At 44.3% G+C, this 13,565-nt stretch overlaps 1 long non-coding RNA gene across 1 annotated transcript in view; it reads right to left on the bottom strand.

Moving 5' to 3' along the window:
* The window catches only part of Pvt1 (Pvt1 oncogene), a 223,391-nt gene that overhangs the window by 77,922 nt on the left and 131,904 nt on the right, over positions 1-13,565 (bottom strand). The window contains exon 3 of the long non-coding RNA NR_185124.1: positions 2,449-2,534. This is a non-coding gene — a long non-coding RNA (Pvt1 oncogene). The remainder of the gene's footprint in view (positions 1-2,448; positions 2,535-13,565) is intronic.

Below are 13,565 nucleotides of genomic sequence, written 5' to 3'. Positions count from 1 at the left end.
ATTAATAAAGGGGGTTCATTTTACTTCATGGTTCTTTTTTTTTTTAACTTTTTTTTAAAAGACTTTATTACAGATGGTTGTGAACTACCATGTGGTTGCTGGGATTTGAACTCAGGACCTCTGAAAGACCAGTCAATGCTCTTAACCCCTGAGCCAACTCTCCAGCCCTAGTTCATGGTTCTTGACACTAGAAAGTACAACACCAGATAACTTTATCTAGTAAGCTTTATCTAGTAAGGCAGGAAGGGAAGTGAATACATCCACAAGAAAAAAGGGAGAACCAAGAACCATAAAAGTTAGCCTACTGTATTTTAAAGGGGCAGAATAAATATGAATAAAGTCTTCTCGTGTCACTAGCGTATTGTCTCTACTACTGTATATCATAGATTTGATGTTCCAACTCCTAAACTCTTAAGGGATGTGCTCATCCAAAGCACTAACCAGAAAGGGATGAGCACATGTTCAATGTCCAAAGTGGTACCAGGGTGAGTGAGAATGATACTGAGAAGGTCAGGAGCCAGACAGCCTGGAGATAACAAAGAATCTCAAAGAATAAACCTCCCCATTTGGTTTTGTAAGCCTTGGGGCTGTCTATAGCCAAGTGGGCATTGGCCTATTTTACAGGTGAGAAAGCAAAGATTGCGTAGGGTACAATCCTATGTGTTTGGCTCCAGGGTCCTGGTGCTTCTATTCCATTGTAAGAACAGAGCACAGAGACCAAGCTTATGGGTAGAAAAAGATGGCTGTCCTACTAGTAAAGGCAGGGTCAGGGCAGACAGGCTCCTGGTATTACAGCAGTATTTTTTACACAAACACAACCATATGTGCAAGTGCTAATGTGGGCACTGGAGCTCTGCCCTGGGACTATAAGCCTTAGACTCTCAGTACCTGCTCTGTCTACTATGCGTAGCAACTGAATTCTAAGAAAATTCCTTGCCTTTCAGCAGCAGGAGAGGATTGGCCAGGCCTCTCTTCTTCTATTCATAAAAGGTAAGTAATAAGACTTATTTTAACAGCCATGGCAACAAGGGGCAGGTCCTCATCTCTCAGATTCTCTGCCCCAATAGTTGTGCTCCCTCTGCCCTTCTCTCCCATCTGGGAACAGGTCAGCAGGGAATATGGACACAAAAGACAAGGACTATGGACAAAAAAGGTTAGTACAATGATAGTGTATATGAATGTCTACCCACCCCATCCCCACTGCCATGAGAGTCATTCAACAGTTCAAATTTCCACATCCATTGAGAGGCCTAGCCCTGGACCAGGTACTATGTAAGCAGCAGGGAAAGTAACCCTTAACTGTGATAAAGCTTTCTGGTGATGATGTATGGCCAGAAGAGAGATTGAAGTTATAGCCAACTACAGAAGCCACAGTGTGACAGTCCATTCCTGCTGTGGCATGGTTAGTCCTGCTCAAAACTGGAGATTGACAAACTATTTCTGCAAGAGACTTGCTGCTAAGGAAAAAGCATAGCCAAGAACAGACCAAAACTTTTGAATGGCCTGGCATATAAAAGGCACCCTACATGCGCTCATTGATCAACTGTAAGGCAGTAATCAAGAAAAAGCCCTGTTCAATGGCAAATCAGATGGCCCACTGATCTTGCTATCTCTGCTTTTTCATTCAATACCCATAGCACCTGAGCAGGAGGAAACGTACAAGATACATAGTTCTACCAGGTCCCACTCTCAGCTCAACAAGACTCACTAGAGCAAAGACAGGAAAACCTAGGTTTGCAGAAAGCCCTTGGGCTTCACTTCTTATCCTCACCAGAGTAGCCATGGTCTTAGCGTGCCTCCAACACTCCACGGAGGGAGAGGAGAAGACAGGAATTATATTGGGCATAAAGAAACAACTCGGGCTGGAGAGATGGCTCAGTGTTAAGAGCACTGACTGCTCTTCCAGAGGTCCTGAGTTCAATTCCCAGCAACCACATGGTGTCTCACAACCATCTGTAATGAGATCTGATGCCCTCTTCTGGTGTGTGTGAAGACAGCTACAGTGTACTCATATAAATAAAAACTAATTTAAAAAATTGTTAAGAAGATCTATTAAAAAAGAAAGAAAGAAACAACTCACAGTCCATGTGCCCCAAATGTGTTCTCACCTAATTATCACATTACCGAACCCTTTCCCACCTTCCGCCTCCCACACCAGTCATCTCACAGCAAAGCAGCACAACTGATTCTCCTATGAGAGACTGACTCCTCCAGGTAGGAGCAGGGAGAGCATGATAGGTACTACAGTCAAGAAATGCTAAGAAAGAGGGCCAAGATATAGATGAATAGGAAGTCAGCTTCCCAAACACTTTGGGTTGCCACAGGAAGGCCTATAAAAAAACACTAAAATGTACCCTAAATCCTGCTACAAAGACTAAAGCTAAATTTTCATTTTCAAAGCTAAATTTTGTTTCCAAAAGGCTCAGAGAGAGAACAGCCCTTACTTACCTCAATTTTCCAAATCTCCAAATATTCTAGCTTTGATTTAGGAAAGGATGGTTCTCAAAATCCTTCTGGAATGCTTAAAGGATATGCTAGAAAATGCAAATAAAGGAGAGAGACTTATCAGTATCAATATGGAATGGCTTTAAGAAGGAGATGTTTTATTCATTGAGAACATAAAAAACAAACTGCTGGCAAAGTGTTTCAGTGGTAAAAACACTGTTGCCAAGCCAGACAACTTGAGTTCAGTCACACAAACCACAGGGTAGAAGGAAAGAGGTAACTCTAATGGCTTATTCTCTGACCTCCATATACATGCCCACAAACACAGAAACACAAATACATACACACACAAAATAGATAGATTGATTGATCAAAGTTTAAGGAAAGAAAGAAAGAAAGGAAGAAAGAAAGAAAGAAGAAAGAAAGAAAGAAAGAAAGAAAGAAAGAAAGAAAGAAAGAGAAAGAAAGAAAAAAAGAGGAAAGGAAAGAAAAGGCAAGGCAAGGCAAAAGTAAGCCAAATATGGTAGGCAAGAGTTTGTAATCCTATCCTTTGCAGAAAAGTTAGAAGGACTTCAAGGCTAGCCTGGGCCATATATTATGTTTAGCCTGTGCCACATAGCAAGATTCAGTCAGAAAAATAACACAATGAGAAACACAGGGAAAATAGGCATTTATTGACCAATATTTCCTCTCTTTATTCACATACACACGCATACAGAGAAAGAGAGAGAGAGAGAGAGAGAGAGAGAGAGAGAATGAGAGAGAGAGAGAGAGAGAGAGAGAGAGAGAGAGAGAGAGAGAACACCCTGGTGTGAAAGTCAGAAGACAACTTGCAGGAGTCAGTTCTCTCTCCACCTGTATGCTCTGGGAATCGAATTCAGGTCACCAGGCTTAGCAGGTGTCTTTACCCACTAAGCAATTCTGTAGAACCCCCTTTTTAAAAAATGAAATTATTGGTGAGCAATTCTTATGTGCTAAGCTTCTGGTTAGGCCTTGTATTCCTGTTTTGATATCTATTATTTTTAACTTTTGTTTCCTTTTTCTTTAATTGGATATCTTCTTCTTTTACATTTCAAATGTTATCCCCTGATCTCTTTGGGTTCCTAAGTCACAAAGACAACAAAGCCACAGCTCAGAGTTGGTCTCCCTGAGTGCCACGCCCCAACCCATCAATCATGTTTCCCTCCCACCAGTATTTCCATCCATCTCATCGCAACAATTCTAGGCGCTGAAGAATAAGAAACCTATCTCCATTCTGATAACAGCCTTGTGTTCCTTGTCTAGCCCATTATGTACACAGTGGAGTGGTGAGAGCCACAGACGCTGCATGGGACAATCTTATCCTAAGTGTTCATTGTAGGCTACGTGAGCTGTGCAGGAAACAGCAAAAGGAGCCTCTATGGAGACTCTTATCCTCAGTGATCATTGAAACAGCTTCAGGAGGTGGCCGGAAGAGACAGATTAGTGTAGAGAATGAAACCTACAAGTGCTAGGTCCCACGAGCCAAGGGAAGACTGCTTTAGTTATGTGCAAGGTGCCAAGCAGGTCCTGGTGTCTGGCTTGGTGGATTCATACATGCCTTCTCCTGCCCTTCCAGGGGTACTGACACTTCAGTGTGGACCTAGAGACTGCCACATTATACAATTCCATGTTCCCTTCCCAAGACCTCTTTCTTGCCCCCTCCCCTGCAAACCACTCAGGACATGGGCAGTCAGGATACCAATGAGAAGGAGCTTAGTTGTCACTGACTCAGCATAAAAACCACTTGAAAGTTCCATGGGGAATTTGCCCCTAAACTAGGAATAGCTTGCCAACTGTCCTTGCTACAAAGCTGGGAGCAGAGGGCACATGACTCGTGGCGTATATTCCTCCTGATGAATTCCCCCTGAAGTTCAGATGCACCTTAACCGTAATTTGCTCATCTGGGGCCTGCTGGTTGTCACATTCTTCCCCTGAATGTGCTTGTACCAAAGCCTTGCAAGGCTGAGTGAGTGCCCACCTCCACATAAATGCTGGTTTAATACAGCCATTGCTCAGAGTTCAATTCCCAGCAGACCTAGATGAATTCCCCTCCCCAGAAAGTCCTGTTGACAAGTGGTGGACTCAGAAAAATGTCCTCCTTTCGCCAGCACTTCTGTACTCAGCAATCGGCCACCCACACATCACTGGCATTTACACCAGGAGACTGCTTCTAGTCTGATGGTTGTCACACTGCAATCACTTTGTGACCCTAAAAGGCCAGGCGCATAACTTCCTGGATGTTGGTGGGCTCTTATCACACCACTCAGGGGGCAGCCTACCACTACGGATTTGCAAGGCCTTCTCTGGCAGCATCTCACCAAAAGCTTCAGCTCTCTGAGTCTCTGCCTTATTTCCAAGCAGTGCCCTTGGTATAAAATGGGAGACTTAGCAGAGTTCAAAGTACCTAAGACATGTCAGCTACTAGCCATGCCTTGCTAAAGCACACACACTTCAGACTTCTTCTTCAGACTTCTTCATAACTCCTAACAGAATAAAGCTACCTAATGTTGGCCCCCTTTCTTTTTTCAATTAGCCATGGAGGAAAATTGGTGTATGTCTTAAAGAGATATACAGGCCTAGTTTGCTCATCTGTGGAATGGGTAGATAGATGGGAGCCATATGCAAGAGCAGGACCAAATGAGACAATATTTGAAGGAAGCCATCCAACACTGAGCAATAAATCAGCATGGCTGAGTTTTTGGTTTCTAAATTGGCTCTCTGTCTCCTTGGTAACAGGGGTGGGACAAAAAAAACAGCAATGACCGCACACTAGCTCCTGCCAGAAACACACACACACACACACACACACACACACACACACACACACACACACACGGACCTCTTTCCAAGGCAGTCAAAATCTTACCATAACACATAGAACTTGTAAAGTCACAGATTTCAACCCTCCCCCTGAGATGAGCTAGGGATTAAGAGACATGTGCACCCAGGGTGGCAGGGGTCATCAGTCCACTTTGAGGGGATCTGTTCAGGAGTCCCTCAGCAAACCCAGCAGAAAAAGGAGGGTAGGGAGAGGGTCAGCGTGCTGCAAATGCTGCTGCTCAGGCTTCCCTGTCATATCACTGCCTTGTCCCCAAGAATAGGACATTAGCTTATTCCCTGACATCTGACATGGTCAAGCAAACCATGGGTCTGCTAAAGTCCTTTAGGCATTGCAAAAGGTCAACTGATGGGACCTAAAGTTTATGTCCTATTTTCTGTGACAGGCAGATACAGGCCACCCAAGATTCTTAAAAATTAAGAGACAAGAAGGCTGATTGGATGCCCACTCTTTAGCCCTTTGGCTCTGGCAATAGAATTCTAAGTATGTGCAGTTCCCTCATCCTCTTCTCCACATCATAAGGCCAAAGGTACGGCCAGGTAATCCTCCTTGCAGTAAAAAGGGGGGCATATATAATGGCTAAGGATCTTTAACAAAGATATGCAGTGCCTGGATAAGGCAGGGGGTCCATGGTTAAAGGGCGGAGACACAGACACAATCCATCACAAGACAGACACACCAGTTCTGCTCTCAGTAATTTAGCTTCATCATCTGGGGCAGCTGGTTGTTTACTCAGATTGTGAGGCCAAATGGCTGCACAGATGTTGCCAGGATCAGTCAGCCATGGGTAGCAGATCTTACACACTTGGCAGGGAATAATGAGTTGGTAAGAAAATAAGTGACCATGGATGGATTTCTGAGGAATTCATCCAAGCATCACCCGAGCACTGCAGATAGATCAGGCTGGTAGACTGGGACACTTGCAGGAGCTGAGGAAAGTCAATAACTGGCTGTTCACCCAAGAAGTTCCTGAGCACAGGTGTGATGTTGGGATGAATTTGCTCTCCCCAAAGAAGGCCCTGAAAAAAGGTCAAATAGAGATATAGCTAGATGGTTCCCGGAGAGTTGGCCAACCCTAGCCTCCATCCTTGTTGAATTCTATGAAATCCATCAAGGTCAAACATGAAAGCATCAGGAACAATCTCAGAACACCAGCTGCTAGAATCAAAGTTAGAGCCCCAGTAGGTAGCAAGTGTCTCTTAGGTTCTTTGGTACTGACGTATATTCAAAGGCTTGGAGAACGGTTACCTTCTTGGATGCTGAGGAAGTCAACACAATACCTGGCTCACAGTAGGGGCTTGATAAGCATATTTTTTTCTTCGGTGTCTAATTGCTGTCATTCATTGGTTCCTCCTGCTCAGTAAGCAGATTTCTTAGAGAATGTGGCTAATTCTCACAGTATGAGTGCTTGCTATCTTAAGTCATGGTAGAGTCGTGGTAGTTAGAAGCAAAGCTGTCCCCACTCTCCTATTTCTTCCGAGTGCACCCGCTTGGCCTTCCAACTTCTGCCATATTGTAAGGCAGATGCAGATGCCCAATCATGGACTTCCCAAAGCCCAGAAACACAAGCCTAAAAAAAAAAATCTTTCCTTTATAGATGACTAAGCCTCAAGTCCTTCGAGGTTTGGACACCTACTGAAAAAGGGCTTGATAAGAAATAGACCAAAATGCTTGCTTTGTTTTAAATACAAAAGAGGAAACAAAACAAAACAAAACCAACAACAACTACTAAGAAATCAATACATAACTGTGTGAGTCAAGTTGATCATGAAGCAGTAATCAATCCCATGAAGTATCTATCATGTTCCTTCCCTGGCATACAACTCATTCATTGCACATATTCCTGTTTTCAGGAGATTGATGATCTAAATTTTATAGAGCTGTCCAACCTGTTGCCATGGCAATAGGACACTGTCTTCTGTGAAAGTACTGAACTGCATTAACAGTGATCTTGAGACTCAAGTGGCCTATTGGCCACAGGTTGGACACACCTAGATTAACTAGTACCCTGGTAACACCTAAGTGTGTTAAAGATTTGATCACTAAGAGGTGAGGTCAAATACCCTCGATTCCCCTACAAAGCTAGAAAAGCCACTAAGGAAAGTTGCCCTCAAGAAACTCAACTCAGGCAGTGTGAGGCCTTTCCTCTGCACAGTGACCTAAAGAGAATGGCAGGGACTGTTATCAGTCCCAGTTAGGGTTCAAGAAGCCAAGGCTCAGAAGGGCCATGAACAGAACATTGGGGTTCCACAGAGGAGAAGCTGAGAGGGGCAAGGGAATGTAGAGCTTCTACAAAGTGGGATTGGGAAGATAGGATACTCTCAGGTTAGTGAGGACCACTATGATCCAATAAAAAGAGGCTATCTGATCCAAGACTTCTGGTTTCTAAGCCAAGCTCCCTGAGCAGGAGTCATGGGTCAGCACAACATCATGTGTGAAAACGGGAGGAGATAACAGGTGTAAACATGCTCACTAGTAAGGCTGAGGATACGGTGAACTGTGGGAGGAAGAAGGGTCCTGGAAAGTCGACAGTGCCGGAAGATTTCCCTGAACCTTGAGAAGAAGCAGGTCATCTCTTGCTGTCCACCTCAAACTTTCCTTTTCATACACTTGCATTCACCTTTCTTTTATAAGAACCTTCCTACCATAAGGGTGTTAAGTGATGAAGTCACAACCCAAAGTAGTTTCAGTTCTCTAACCTCAAAACCCTCCTTTCCTGCCAGCACACTCAGGGCTTGTCACCCAGAACATCAAAGCCATTGCTTTCCGTAAAGCTTCTCTGATCACCTGGGTGACTTGTGAGATAAAAACAACTTACCCCACACTAGAGATCATCGACTTCCTGCTATGGTTCTGCAAAGGCAAGAGCTGGAAAATGGGGCAGAGTGTATCAACAAACATTTCCCAAAGAGTCCTAAGGTCCCACACCTCTCCAAGCACTTTCTACCAAGGGCTCTTGCAAAGGAGAGCAGTTGTACCAGGTTATCTCTGTGTTTTCCAGATGTAAACTATAATGATCTCAGGTTCACTCACTAGAGTCTCTACTTACTGAACTGTAATGACAGCTCATTTGCATATAGGAAAAGTAAGTCAAGCAGTTACACACACCCTAGGCTGTAGTTTTTGGTGACTCACAGAAGAAAGTGTATAGATTATTTCCATTCAGCTCCATCCTCCAATTACTTAAGTGATGGAAAGTCACAAAGCCAATGGGACCCTTGGGGAAGTTCCAGGCTACTGGGAATTCAAACAACAGTTAATGTAAGTTGAGCAGGGAGTTTCCCACGGTGCACAGGTACACCATCAGGTGGGCCGTGATGGAGATTCCCACCCCTGAGACACCTCACACCTCATCTCAGGAAACGATCTTCTAGAAAGTCAAGGAAACACTGAGTCCATTGTTGGCCCAAAGCCCATGATCCAAGAAGTCCCATCTCCGGAATGAAGGTTGACTCCTCCTGGAAGTCAATGTTGAACCACCACCACCCTTCTTCCCCACATTATAAACTTTGTAGCCATGGTGCATGACGTGTATAAGGAGCTCAGTAGATCACTGCCCAAATAGTAAGCACTTGCTGAATGAATTATAGTTTCCATAATGGTTAGGTGAAAACATTTCCCCAAATACTGATTGTTTATTATATGTGCTAGGTACCATTCATCCATCATTAAAATAGTCGCTTAATACAACTAGCCGACACTCAGCTATCAGCCTCTTTGGAGACAGCCTTAGCTGAACACGGTCAAACTTAAGTATCCTTCCAGGCAAAGCTACACTGTCACCAATTAACCATAATGTCACCACAATTCAGGACAGTTCTCAAGGGGCAGTCTAGTCTGGTCTATGCAGAGCTCTGGGACTGCACCGTGCTCCACACATTTACAGCCTAAAGACGCCTTCCAATTCTAACTCCTTACACCCATTTTGCAGTTGTTCATCCCAATGTGCCCCAGAGCGAGCCTCTTGCTTATTAATCTACACGCTGATATCTGCCTCTGAGAAAATCCAGCATGTAGGATGGAGGTTCTCATGATCCAGGTGTGGTGGCCCTGTAACCTCGGCATTCAGACAGCTGTGATATGAGGATTAGTAATTCAGGCTGGGTTAGATAGCATGCTACAGGCCAACCAGGGTAGGATTTTTTGCTTTGTTTTTTTGTTTTGATTTTTGTTTTTAATGATGGATTCTCAAGGCTCTGTGTTACCACACAAAAGCTTTAGTAAGGAAGGCAACATTCCTAGATGAGGAAGCAACACATCGACAAGGGTGTGGAATTCAAGGCTCAAAACTATAATGGATGAGCAGGAGCTATGAGAAAGGTTCAAATCCTCATATTTGTTTCAGTGTGTGCCTACGTCCTAGGTCGTTAGAGACCCCACATGGTCTACCTTCATTTCCCCAGCACTCTATTCAAAAAGTAGCATGAGCATAGCATGAGCAAAGTGTTCCTCATGTGATTGGATGATTATGGGATGGACAGAAGAATTAAATGTAATCATCTACTTGTTGAACAAAGAAGTCAGCTGAACCTGCTATAGCATGAATGATTGGCCATGAGGTTTTGATGCTCAGTGTACAATGCTTGGTGGGCCTTTGGTTGTATAATCCTTATGATTTAATGGTGAAGATAACAACCAAAGCACTCACGGCAAACTTCCTGGAGGAGCATGTGTGATTTACATGGCTTGAAAGAAGGGGAGAAAAAGAATAGAGGAGGGCAAACAAGGCATTTGTGTTAATAAGCCAGGCCTTTACCTTGCTATCCACTGAACCAAACACATGCTTCATATGACAGTCCAAAAATGCAAAGTGCAGAAGCATCCCAAAGTCATAGTCTCCATTACTAGAACTGTGAAACATGATGTTCCTGTGGTCTATGTGAACAGTTCACAGAAGGCAATCAACAGATCACTATGGTTTGCAGACTTGCTCCTACAGTTATAAATTTTCAAACTCCTGGAATGAAGGAGATGACAACTGGCAACCCAAGCTTCCGAACTGATGTAAGATTTCCCAAATTAGTCACTCCTTGAGCAGTCCACAGTTGCTTTGAATGACTCGGCTTCCATGGTCCTGAAGTAGAAAAGGCCTTGGAAGCAACCAGGCAGGAGCTTCTTCATTCTGAGAAGATAGCTCTATGAGGAACAGAACCAGCCTTGGGAAAATCCAGACCCTAGCCTCGGTCTCCCCATTGAAAAGGTATGGACACTGGGGGACTCCATTTAGTTAAGATCCTGGACTCCAAGTGACCTCCATTCTGAGGCTGATACCTGAAGAAGCATGGGCTGTCGGGAAAGGGAAATGAGAGGAGCTTGGGGCCTGTGAAGACAAGGCTAGGTGAGGAGAGTGAGAGAAGAGTGATGTTTGCTTGAGGCAATTATGAAACAGGTGATGTCACAGAGCTAAACTAGTACAGGGTATTCTAGCATCGATTGCTGCCTTTGGCTTATTATTATAGCATGTCCCTGAGCTGAGAGCACCTCAATAGCCAAATGCTAGGGCCATTAGAGGTGAGAGACAGGGATGACAGTTCAAAGAACCAAAGTCCAGGGCAGACCTTGATGTCAGTATCAGGTAGAAGGCAACACATATCGCAGGGAGGCAGTACAGCTCAGAATTTAGGCAGAGTTCTAACTACTTCCTTCCTGTGTGACATCAAGTACACAAAGTGAAGTTTACGCCTCTGAGCCTGTGGCCTTTCAGGGACATGGGGTAAGGACTAAAGCACCTTCAGTGACTTGTAAGAACTAAGCACAGAGCAACCTGTGTGGATTGCCTTCGATAGAATGCAGTAAGTGGTCCTTAAGATCCCAGGTCATAGGCCTCCCCTGTTGTACTTGCCAAGTGCAAGCCACAAATCTCTTAGGTTCCACACACCCTCTGAAGGCCTTTTCTGGAGATTCCAGACTGATGAAGCAGGTGTAGAGGAGCAGCTCACTATAAGCAACACATTTTTCATTTAGCCAGTTAGTCACAGGGATAAGGCCTAAGTTTATGTCAGAGGATTGAGGACTTTATGAAAGCATGACATGGTTATCTACCACTTTACTAACGAGCCAAGAAAACCAGGATGCCACCAACACTCAAGAGGGAAGAGGGGAGCAAGCTGGAGCCACAGGTCAACTACACAGAGCAAGACCTAAGCCCCAGAGAAAAGACTTACAGTCCGGGCAACCAGGATTTCGAAAGCCAAAAGAAGTCCTTAACTCTTCATCCCTGAAGCCAGCTGAACAGAGCAAATAGGATGTCAAGTGGGCGGTCTAATCCATAGCAGAGAGACAGTGAACACCACATAATACTTCCCTAAGAACAGAATCTGCTAAACTCACATACCAGGACTGTGTGGTGCTGAAGGAGGAATCCAGCCCAGGGTTCCTGTGGGGTTAACATGTGCTGAGGTGGAGAAGGAGGCGTTGAGCAACACAGACAAGAACTTACTGGCAGGTTTTGTTTTGTTTTTCCAAAGCTCCTTGTGAATTTTAACTTGTACCCCACAAATAACCTCCTCTAAGTAGTTTCATGACACCCCAATACACATATCCACACACGGGGGTAGGGGAAAATGCTGACAGAGGAAAGAGAGAAACATACAAATGAGTTCTTGAAAATGAAAATGATCTCAAATGACCCTGGGTCAACTATCAACTTATGAATCAGCCCAGGAAAGGAAGGAAACTAGCCATGCATCTCATCAAAGAAGATATCAATCCCAGGGAAATCACTCGCTGGAGTCACCCAGCCTCCAGTTTGGGGTTCACCACATGATCACTGGGTTTTGTTTTGTTTTAACAAAAAGCTATTTTATCTCCAATGACAGAGCAAGCTGAGGTTGAAGATGTTTGTGTAAGACAGGTATAAGTGTGCACAACAGGTATTGTCATGTGGCCATGTATTCACAGCAGGACCTATCTGTGCAAAAATCCCTCAGTCCCTCTTGGTATTCATGTGCCTTTTCCATCATAATCAGCCAAAAGAAAAAAAAAAAAAAAAACCAACAACAACCACCACCACCACCACCACAGCAACAACAAAAACCCCAAACAAACAAGTAAAACCAACTTTTCACACACATGGAATATGATTTATATCTCACATGAAAAAATATAACCAGTGGTAGAGAGGTAGAGGCAGGAGACTCAGGAGCCTTGGGTTCAGCTAATGCCAGCTTGGACTCCACGAGACCCTGCCTCAGATAATACAAAACAAATGCATCACTCTGAGGCCCAGGAGGAACCTGAGCAAGAGCACAATAAGGAAGCCAGAGAGAGGACTCCGGCACCAAAGGGCTGGGAGAAACAGCCCCAGAAACCAACTGCAAATCTTAGCTGAAGTTCCAGCTCCTCTCATGTACACTCTGGTGAATGTGGGCACTGCTCCCCATCCACGCACGCTCCTCTTTTCCTTTGGGACAGCAAAGGTCTAGAAATTCTCTCCTGGATCATCCAACTACTGTGGGCCTTCCTTGTGCAAAACGGGCTCCAGCTAGAGTTGAAGTAGCTCCCAGGATGCTTTAAGGGCAGAGAGCGGAGACAAGGTGCTGAGGAAGCCTCTAGGCCACAGGATGTTGTGGGTTAAGCAGTGAGAGAAAAATCAAAGAAAGCTGTCTAGAAAGGTAAACAACTGCTCATATTCAAAACAAGGCTTAAGAGGAACACATGACTCTCTCTCTCTCTCTCTCTCTCTCTCTCTCTCTCTTTACACACACACACACACACACACACACACACACACACACACACACACACACATACACGGTAAGAAAGACGAAAATAGCTGAGGAGGTGTATCTCAAAGATTTTTCTTCAGAAAAATCCTGTCTTGCTCATCAAGCAAAGCAGGGGCAGAAGAGAAGAGAAGAAACAAGTGTTTAAGTTCAAAATCACAGAAACCGGGGGCCAGTTGGAAGACTTCAAGTAGAACTCTCCATATGTTAAGAATAGGTTGTTTCGGTCCTGACCTTCAAGCTCTGAAGCAAGGCAAAATCAGCATTTCACACAAAGATTCGATGTTGAAGTTCATGAACTTGAAGTTAGGCCAACACTACCCCTGGCTCATCTTGAAGGAATTCACATGGGAAAGAATGAAGTAGCTTCTAGAGTCAGTGTTGGTAAACAAACAGATGGGGGTGGGGGGATAGCTCCTCCCAAGGTTAAAATATATATGAATTAAAAAGAGATTTTTTTTTGCACCTATGAAATTACATGTTTTTAAAAGCTAATAACTGTCACCAGTGATGAGTGGTAAAACTGGCATGTCCTC

This window comes from Rattus norvegicus, chromosome 7, assembly GCF_036323735.1.
Source record: "Rattus norvegicus strain BN/NHsdMcwi chromosome 7, GRCr8, whole genome shotgun sequence".
Classification (NCBI taxonomy): domain Eukaryota; kingdom Metazoa; phylum Chordata; class Mammalia; order Rodentia; family Muridae; genus Rattus; species Rattus norvegicus.
Note: the sequence above shows the minus strand (reverse complement) of the source record. Positions and strands in the feature narration are given on the sequence as shown.